This window comes from Bos grunniens, chromosome 28 (genome assembly GCF_055505025.1).
Source record: "Bos grunniens cultivar Pamir isolate PY7600 chromosome 28, Bosgru_T2T1.0, whole genome shotgun sequence".
Lineage (NCBI taxonomy): Eukaryota > Metazoa > Chordata > Mammalia > Artiodactyla > Bovidae > Bos > Bos grunniens.
In genome coordinates, this window is record NC_141192.1 from 1,159,602 (window position 1) to 1,168,032 (window position 8,431).

Consider the following 8,431-nt stretch of genomic DNA (forward strand, 5'->3'; position numbering starts at 1 on the left):
AAATGGATCTCTTTACCCAGGACCAGCTCCCCATCAGCACTGGGGAAGGGAAGGCGGAGGTGGAAGGAGACAGAAGGAAGGTGGGAAAAGAGAGCTGTACTGAGGTCCCAGGAGAGAGGGCACTTCCCGGGAGTGGCATCCTGGTGGGAGGAAGAGGGTGTCCATGTGGACTTTCCAGTCATCCTCTCTGGAGCAAGCCTCCAGTTCCAGGAGCCTGGGAAGTGCAGTGAGTGCAGGGCCAGGCTGGGGTGGGCTGCCACCCACCTGTCCACCCTCCACCCTGAACAAGAGCAGGCGTTTTCCACCCAGCCCACAGAGTTAAGACCCGCGTTTTCCCTCCTCTCATTCAGGTGTGTCCAGCCCAGATGTGTCCTTACCCCAGAGTACTTCTGGGGCCAGGAGGTGGCCCGGGCTGAGAACAGCTGGATCGATTCTGAAAATTACCCTGGACTAAGGGGATGGGGGTGGGAAACTTGTCTATTTAGGTGGAAATGCTTTGTGTGTGCAAAATTTGACCTCCATCTCCCCTCTCCAGGTTGCCAGATGGTAGATGTGTTTAGTTTGCAGGTAAGATAAAGGCAGAAACTGGACTGGATGGAGAATTACCTGTCAGGCTTCTCTGTGGCCCGTTGCCCACTTCATGCTCCCCTTAGTCTGTGCCCAGTGAGGAGGGGCACCAGTAGGTGGCATGACCCAGTGTGTCCCGGGAAAGATCCTTAGTCTCCCTCACCTGGCCTCGTCCACCTTCCCAGCCCCACCTGCAGTGTCCACTGTAGGACACTGTGAACTGCTCAGCCAAGGCTAAGTTCAACTCAGATCACAACGGAGGAGGGAAGAGATGCACTCAATGCTGCAGGCAGCCGGAGTCTCCACCCAACACCCAGGCACCTTGGACAGAACCCATTTGGCTCAGGTAGCTGCAGATTGGGGTGCTTTGCAGCTTAGCATGGGTGTGAGCCCCACACTTTCTACCTCTGGCAGGTCGGCTCAGGGAGGGTGAGTTCATGGTGAGAACGCTAGCCAGCAGCCACGAAGATCTGTGTTCCTGCCCAATAAGCCCCCTGCCTCCTGGGATCCATTTGGGGAAAGAATCTGGAAAGGCACCTCTCTCTACTCCTGTCCCTGGGCACTCAACAGCCTCCTGGCCTGTCTCCCCACTCTCTGCATGACCCTGCGTTGCTTTCCCCAAGTGACCAACAAACTGAGTAGTCTCAGCGATGCCACACCTCCAAGCCCCACAGTCACACCTGGTCGCGAGACTCACCCTCCTGGGTACCCAGCACTGCCCGCGGATATCCTGGCTTCCAGCCTGCCCTGCAGTGGTGAGGGCGACTCCTCCCCTGGGGTCCCCTGGACTCCTTTTCCTCCCTCCCTTTCGTAGGGGGAGACTGGAGGGCCTGGTGGAGGCTGATTCCCACGGGTATGGCTTTCAGGCAGAAGCTGAGTGAGCAACCCAAACTAGCCGTAAGCCCTCTGCTGCCTGGAGGAGGAGTCCTTGGGGCTCACCAGGTGCCTACATGTCGTTGCTCTTCCCTCATTGCAGATGAGGAAACTGAGGTTCAGGGAGTTGGTCTCAAGTAAATGGGAAAGAAGGGATCTGAACTCACACTCAGCCACAAACCCCAGATTATCCCTTCCTGTTTGCTGCACACACCCTCTCGGGGTAGGAGGAAGAGGGTAGCTCATCAAGATGGGCCTGGGGTCTTGAGCTACAACAAGGAGGGGAGAGAGCAGAGCAGAAGCACATTGTGGGGAAAATTTGAAAAGTTGGATGAGGGAGGGGGTTTTTGAGCTAAGTGCTGAAGATTGAAAAGATCTAAAAACTAAAGATGAGGCAGGTGGAAGGAGAGGGTTAGGGAAGCAAAAAAGAGGGTGAGGATGCTGGGGGCATGCAGAGGGCACCAGGGAGTGTGATGGGGGGAGAGCGGTATCAGGTATGTGAGAGGATATCACAGGGCTAAACAGGGAGGGCAGGTTGTGACCAGGTCACAAAAACCTCGAGTGTTCTCCCACCCTTTCCAGCCCTTGGGCACAAACGGGCTTCATCTGCAGGAAAAGCCACGCTCTCCCCTTTCACTGGGGCCCCTGCCCTCACAAAGCTCCTGCTCCCAGGGCATATGACTGCAGCCAGTTATCTCACGTCCAGCCCACACAGCTGTTTGAGAACATGCTGACACTGGCCTACTGCTGGGACTGACCTAAAGCCATGGGGGTCCACTGAGTGAGCCCGCCAGCTCCAGCTGCCGAGGTGAAGGCAGTGCTCCTTCTGTGCCGGCCGAAGCAGCCCCTGTTTATCCACTGCACCGCACTCCACCCCACAGAGCTCCCATCTGCCCACAGTCCATCCTCAACCGTCTCAGACCTCCTCAGGGGGCTTGACAGGAGCCAGAATGCCCTCCTGCCCTGCCGCCTATGGTTTCATATTGCTTTTTCTCTCCAGAAACCTTCTGGGCCATTGGAGTCCAGCCCATCCATCCCTGGCAGGACACACCCAGGATGACCTGAACCTCATGAGTGGCCTCATGGAACCATGGCTGGGATTACTGCACAGCTCTGGAGGATAAAAGGAGTCCCCAAACACATTTAAGCCTAGAACTATTGGGATCAGAGTCAATGTCTTTCTCTGTGTGCTATGTTAATACACAGTGGATTTATTCTGGAGTGCTCCCAGAGTTGACACCTGTGGAAGGGGAGGGAAGGAAGCAGGACTGAGTAGAGGAAGACATAAGTTGTGGTGTAGCTTTAAAAGGATTCCCAGGTGGCTTGATGGTAAAGAATCCACCTGCCAATGCAGAAGACACAGGAGACATGGGCTCAATCCCTGGGTCAGGAAGATCCCCTGGAAGGGGAAATGACCACCCACTCCAGTATCCTTGCCTGGAGAATCCCATGGACAGAGGAGCCCGGTGGGTGACAGTCTGTGGTGTCACAAAAAGTCAGACACGTCCGAGCATGCATCCACCAACATAGCCTTACAAAGGTTCCAGTAAAGAGCCCTGACTCTGAAAAAAAGTGTCCCTCGCGCTCCCACTCTGGAAGGCATGCCTGTGGGTGAAGCTGCTTCCCTCCGTAGAGGACAGTTTCTGATGGGGTGGCTGCAGGGTGGCCTTTAGCCAGTGGCATTTGGAAGAAGCAAGTGCTTCAGGCCAGAACGGGGGCGCGGGGGCCCATCACACACCACAGCGCCGACTACAGTCCACCCCTTGCCTTGCCAAGCCCTGTCTTTCGGGGGAGTTTTCTGTTGGAAGGGGACCTGGCCGGGTAAGGTGCTGGGCTTAGACAATGGGAAGAACCCACACATGCAGGAGGCTCTTGGGTGTGGGTGGTCTGTTTGGACAAGCCAGGTGGACAAGTCCTCTGAAGTCTCGGGGTGCTTGATTGGAGTTTCATGGGTCACCTTTCAGAGTAGCGGTTTGGCTTGGTTTCAGATGAAGTGTAATTTTAAGAAACTTTTATAATGGAAACAGCAGGGACATAAAAATTCCACCAGCTTGTAAGAACAGAATGTCTACAAACCTTCTGCAAGGGTTCTTGTATCAGCCAATTTTTACAGTCACAAGTGACTAAAACCCAACTGAGTAAATTCAGGCTGGGGAGGGGAAATTTACTATTTCTCATAAATAGGCAGAGGAAAGGAAGGGTGGACCTGCCTCTGGGAAGATTAGATCTCAGGTTCTCTCCCTCTTTGCACATTTAAAGTGAAGAATGAGCATTTGCTCCAGAGAAGTGGATGCAGGCCCCCTCCAGGCTTTCACGCCTGAGCTTGGTCCTGAGGCTTGGGGCGGGGGTGGGGATGGGGGCGTTGTGGGCCCCTGAGCAGGGAGAGGCAGGAGCAGGGCGGAGGAGGCCTGAGAGTACTCCCCAGAGAGCCTGGGCAGCCCAGCCCCAGAGGTTCAGCCAGGGGTGCTGTAGATCTGGGGCTTGTGCCTGCTGTTGGACCCTGGTGGAGGGTCCTTACATCCTAACTCCCCTCCACTCCCTTTCCTCCCCAGCTGCTGGGGTACAGATGAGGCCAGGCCCAGAATGGAGAGCCAGCAGGAGCTAGAAGCAGGGCTTGGCAGGGCCTGGAATTCCACTGGACTCCTACAGCTGGCTTTTTCCTTCCATATTTCTTACTGCTGGATTTTTTTTTTTCAAAGTCTATTAGGATACTCAGGACGTGAGGTCTGAGGCAATAATAACCCTTCCTCTGACTCTTATGGCCTGGCAAGACCCAAGTGGGTGAGGAGCGACCTTGCAGGGGTTCACAGCGGTGCTTTGAGGGGTTTGGTCCACACAGACTCTTCATCCTGAGCTCACTGTAGATATAGTGCCAGACAAGGAGAGTGTGGAGGACACCAGCCACCAGGTGACCCAAGAGCTGGGCCTGGGCATCACCAGTATTCAAACAGATGTGGCCCCAAATGCATGAACTGACCATTCTCTTCTGGTTACTATTAATATCTGTGCAATACCTCCAGTTCAGGAACCACAGTAGTGAGAGAAGCGAGGAGGTGAACTTAGGTCTAGTGAGCATCTACTAAATGTTGTCCTGCTCCTGGGAAATAGACCTATGTCAGATTTTTAGTTGACACAGCAATTCTACAAACAGGCAGTCTTATTGCCATTTGTTAACCTAGGAAAAATACAGACATAGCAGACATAAACAGCTTGCCCAACCCTAGAACTGGTGAGTGGCCAGGACTAAAATCTGGGCTGTCTGATTGAAGCCTGGGAGGGCCACACTGCCTGTCTGTACCAGGCAACACTCGCATGGGTTCTAGGGAAAGTCACTTTCATAATGCTGGGCACTTTCAGCAGTTCCACAGTGCTGAGTCTCCACGCTAGCATCCACGCGTGCAAATGGGGTTGACCAAAGCCTTTGGCTGCAGAGTGAGTTTATGTAAAAGTGCTCTGTAAATTGTGACGTGGTGTGCACGTTGCACCTCAAGATATCACAGTTCTTACCCTCCCATCTGGTCACAACACCGCTCCCTCAAGTGTACAAGGGCACGTCTGCTTATTTGCTTTCTGTTGAGTCACAAAAGCCTCCGAGGGTAACAGGAACACTGATTCCTCATTCCGCTAACACAGCCCTTGGCCTGTGGTTTTCTGCAGTCAGGAGCTGAATGTGAAGCTCAGAAGGTGCACTAGACCTCAGAATCACTGGGGTCATCAGTCTCTGCTTCCCCAGCCTTGGGACCCTGATGCCCAGTGGATGCAAAGCACCGAGGACCCTTCTGCGAGGCTGTTCCAGGAAGCGCTTGGTAAATGAACTGAGAGATTGATGGGAAGAGAGACTAGGTGTCCTAAGTCAGTAAGCCTGGGGATCTGACCCCAAGTCTCCTGATGGCCCGTGTGGGCAGATTTGACCAGGAGAGCTGTCAAAATAGAGGGAATTGAGCCCCCAAACAGTTATCTTTTTTTTTTTTTAATTAATCTTGGTGGGCCCAGCAATGGAAGGACCTGAGTTCCCTGTTACAAAGATCTCAGCAAGCCCACTCCTTCTTCCCGTTGATCTGCAAACACCAGGAGCTCAGAGACGTGGTAGGTGCCTGAAGTTCCTCCTCCTCAATGCGGCCTTGGGAGCTCTTCTCCTCCAAGGAAGGCAGAGCCCGGGCGTGCTTCAAGGTAGATATTTCTATTTGTTTCTTCCCCCAAGAAAAGCACAATGAAAGGCGCCAAGGCATTCCACACCCTCCTTTCAAGGCCTATTAATAAGGAGCCTGGGGCCAGATCATAAACATGGCAAACTCCGTAACCACCAAGGCCAGCAGAGCAACGGCTGCATTAAAAGGCGAATTTCAGCGAAATGCCGCACAGGTCCTAAATTCGTACCAGATGAGTTCCAGAAGATTAAAGTTATTATAATAAAGCCCCAGGGAATCAATCATGCTCTGCCATGTAACCTTCTCGCTTTACCTCATCATTCACACACATCACTTTCTCCGGGGCCTCGAGGAGGATGTGGAATTCGTGGAGTTAAATGTGGCAAAGGGCAGAGGGATAAGCTTCAGGGGTTCAGAAGACCCTGGAGCGTTCTGAGCCGGGCTGGACTTCAGACTGGAAAGCCCCAACAGTGGGAAGGGCTTGGCCTGGATGAGTGGCTGGGGCTGGCTTGTGGCTTATTTTGTGACTCGTCATAGTGGGGGGTGGGGTGGGGTAGGGCACAGTAGGGGAGAGATATTCTTCCTAACTTCTCAGCCTGCCTGGGAATGATCATTGCCCAAACCTTGATAAGCAACAGGCTAAAAGCTGCAAAGAGGCTTCGTAAGTTGTGAAACAGCTCAGTTCTTTTTGTCTTTTGATGCTACTTTGATGGTTTCACTGTTTACACTTTAATTCTTCTCAAAGTTCCTCCCTGCCCTCTGAGATTAGGAACTATGCGTCCCCTGGCTCTGGGCTCCAGGTTCCGGTCTTGCAGAAGACCCTGTTTCCACCTGGAGGAGAGTTCTGTCTCCCAGAATCCCCCTTGGGCATGCCACACTCCTGCACCTCTGTCCTGGAGTGGAAGCCCAGCACTCATTCCTCACCGAACCTCTGAGACCAGGTGTCAGTACTCACTGCGACTTTCCAGCAGAGTCCTAGAACAATTCACAGAGAAGGTGCAACCTCTCAGACTCAGACCCACCTAGTCTCTGCCTGGCACTTGCATCTTGCTCCAGCCTGGTCCTCTACAAACATCCCTAGCTTGGCCACACACCGAAGGACCCGGGTCCAAGCGCTCTGTTCCATGTTCATTCCTGCTGCATGACTCTGAGTGGGACCTTCCATTCCCTTTAGATAAGATGCAGCTTTCAGCCTCAGAAACATATTTGGATCCCAGTGACCAAGCAAAGTACTCACAAATTGACTGCCCTTGCCACGTGGCCCCACTTCTCATTTATGCATCCTTCCTTAAGCTAATATTTAACAGGATTTGTGCATCAGTATCTGGGAGAGTTTTCTGTCCTTTTCTTTTTTCTGTGCTATGTCTTTTAGTTTATGTGTCAGGATGGTGTTAGCTTTCCAAACAAGCACTGAGAGACTTCCCCATCTGCCATTTCTGAACTCTGCATCAGCTTAAATTCGGTGTTTGAAAACTGCTCATCTAGAAAAACGTTCAGATCAGATGTTTTACAGGGTGTAGTTCTTTGAAAACTGTTTGTGTTTTCTCTTTAGGCTTTCCTATCTCTTCTTGAGTCTATTTTGATCATTTGTATTTTCCTAGAAAAGAGGACACTTTAGTCAGGCTTTCAGAGTCATTAATATGTTTGCATAATTCTCTTTCTTCTTTTTAATACTCAAGTTTGGATATTTGTATTTTCTCTTACTCTATTTTCCCCACATTTTCCTTTCTTCTTTTTTTTCTCTTTTATTAGTTTATTTTTGCTTTTTTTGACTAGACTAACAAAGCTAGTGGAGGTGATGGAATTCCAGTTGAGCTGTTTCAAATCCTGAAAGATGATGCTGTGAAAGTGCTGCACTCAATATGCCAGCAAATTTGGAAAACTCAGCAGTGGCCACAGGACTGGAAAAGACCAGTTTTCATTCCAATTCCAAAGAAAGGCAATGCCAAAGAGTGCTCAAACTACTGCACAATTGCACTCATCTCACACTCTAGTAAAGTAATGCTCAAAATTCTCCAAGCCAGGCTTCACCAATACGTGAACCGTGAACTTCCAGATGTTCAAGCTGGTTTTAGACAAGGCAGAGGAACCAGAGATCAAATTGCCAACATCCTCTGGATCATGGAAAAAACAAGAGAGTTCCAGAAAAACATCTATTTCTGCTTTACTGACTATGCCAAAGCCTTTGACTGTGTGGATCACAATCAACTGTGGGAAATTCTGAAAGAGATGGGAATACCAGACCACATGACCTGCCTCTTGAGAAACCTGTATGCAGGCCAGGAAGCAACAGTTAGAACTGGACATGGAACAACAGACTGGTTCCAAATAGGAAAAGGAGTACTTCAAGGCTGTATATTGTTACCCTGCTTATTTAACTTCTATGCAGAGTACATCATGAGAAATGCTGGACTGGAAGAAACACAAGCTGAAATCAAGATTGCCAGGAGAAATATCAATAACCTCAGATATGCAGATGATACCACCCTTATGGCAGAAAGTGAAGAGGAACTCAAAAGCCTCTTGATGAAAGTGAAAGTGGAGAGTGAAAAAGTTGGCTTAAAGCTCAACATTCAGAAAACAAAGATCATGGCATCCGGTCCCATCACTTCATGGGAAATAGATGGGGAAACAGTGGAAACAGTGTCAGACTTTATTTTTGGGGGCTCCAAAATCACTGCAGATGGTGATGCAGCCATGAAATTAAAAGACACTTGCTCCTTGGAAGGAAAGTTATGACCAACCTAGATAGCATATTCAAAAGCAGAGACATTACTTTGCCAACAAAGGTTCATCTAGTCAAGGCTATGGTTTTTCCTGTGGTCATGTATGGATGTGAGAGT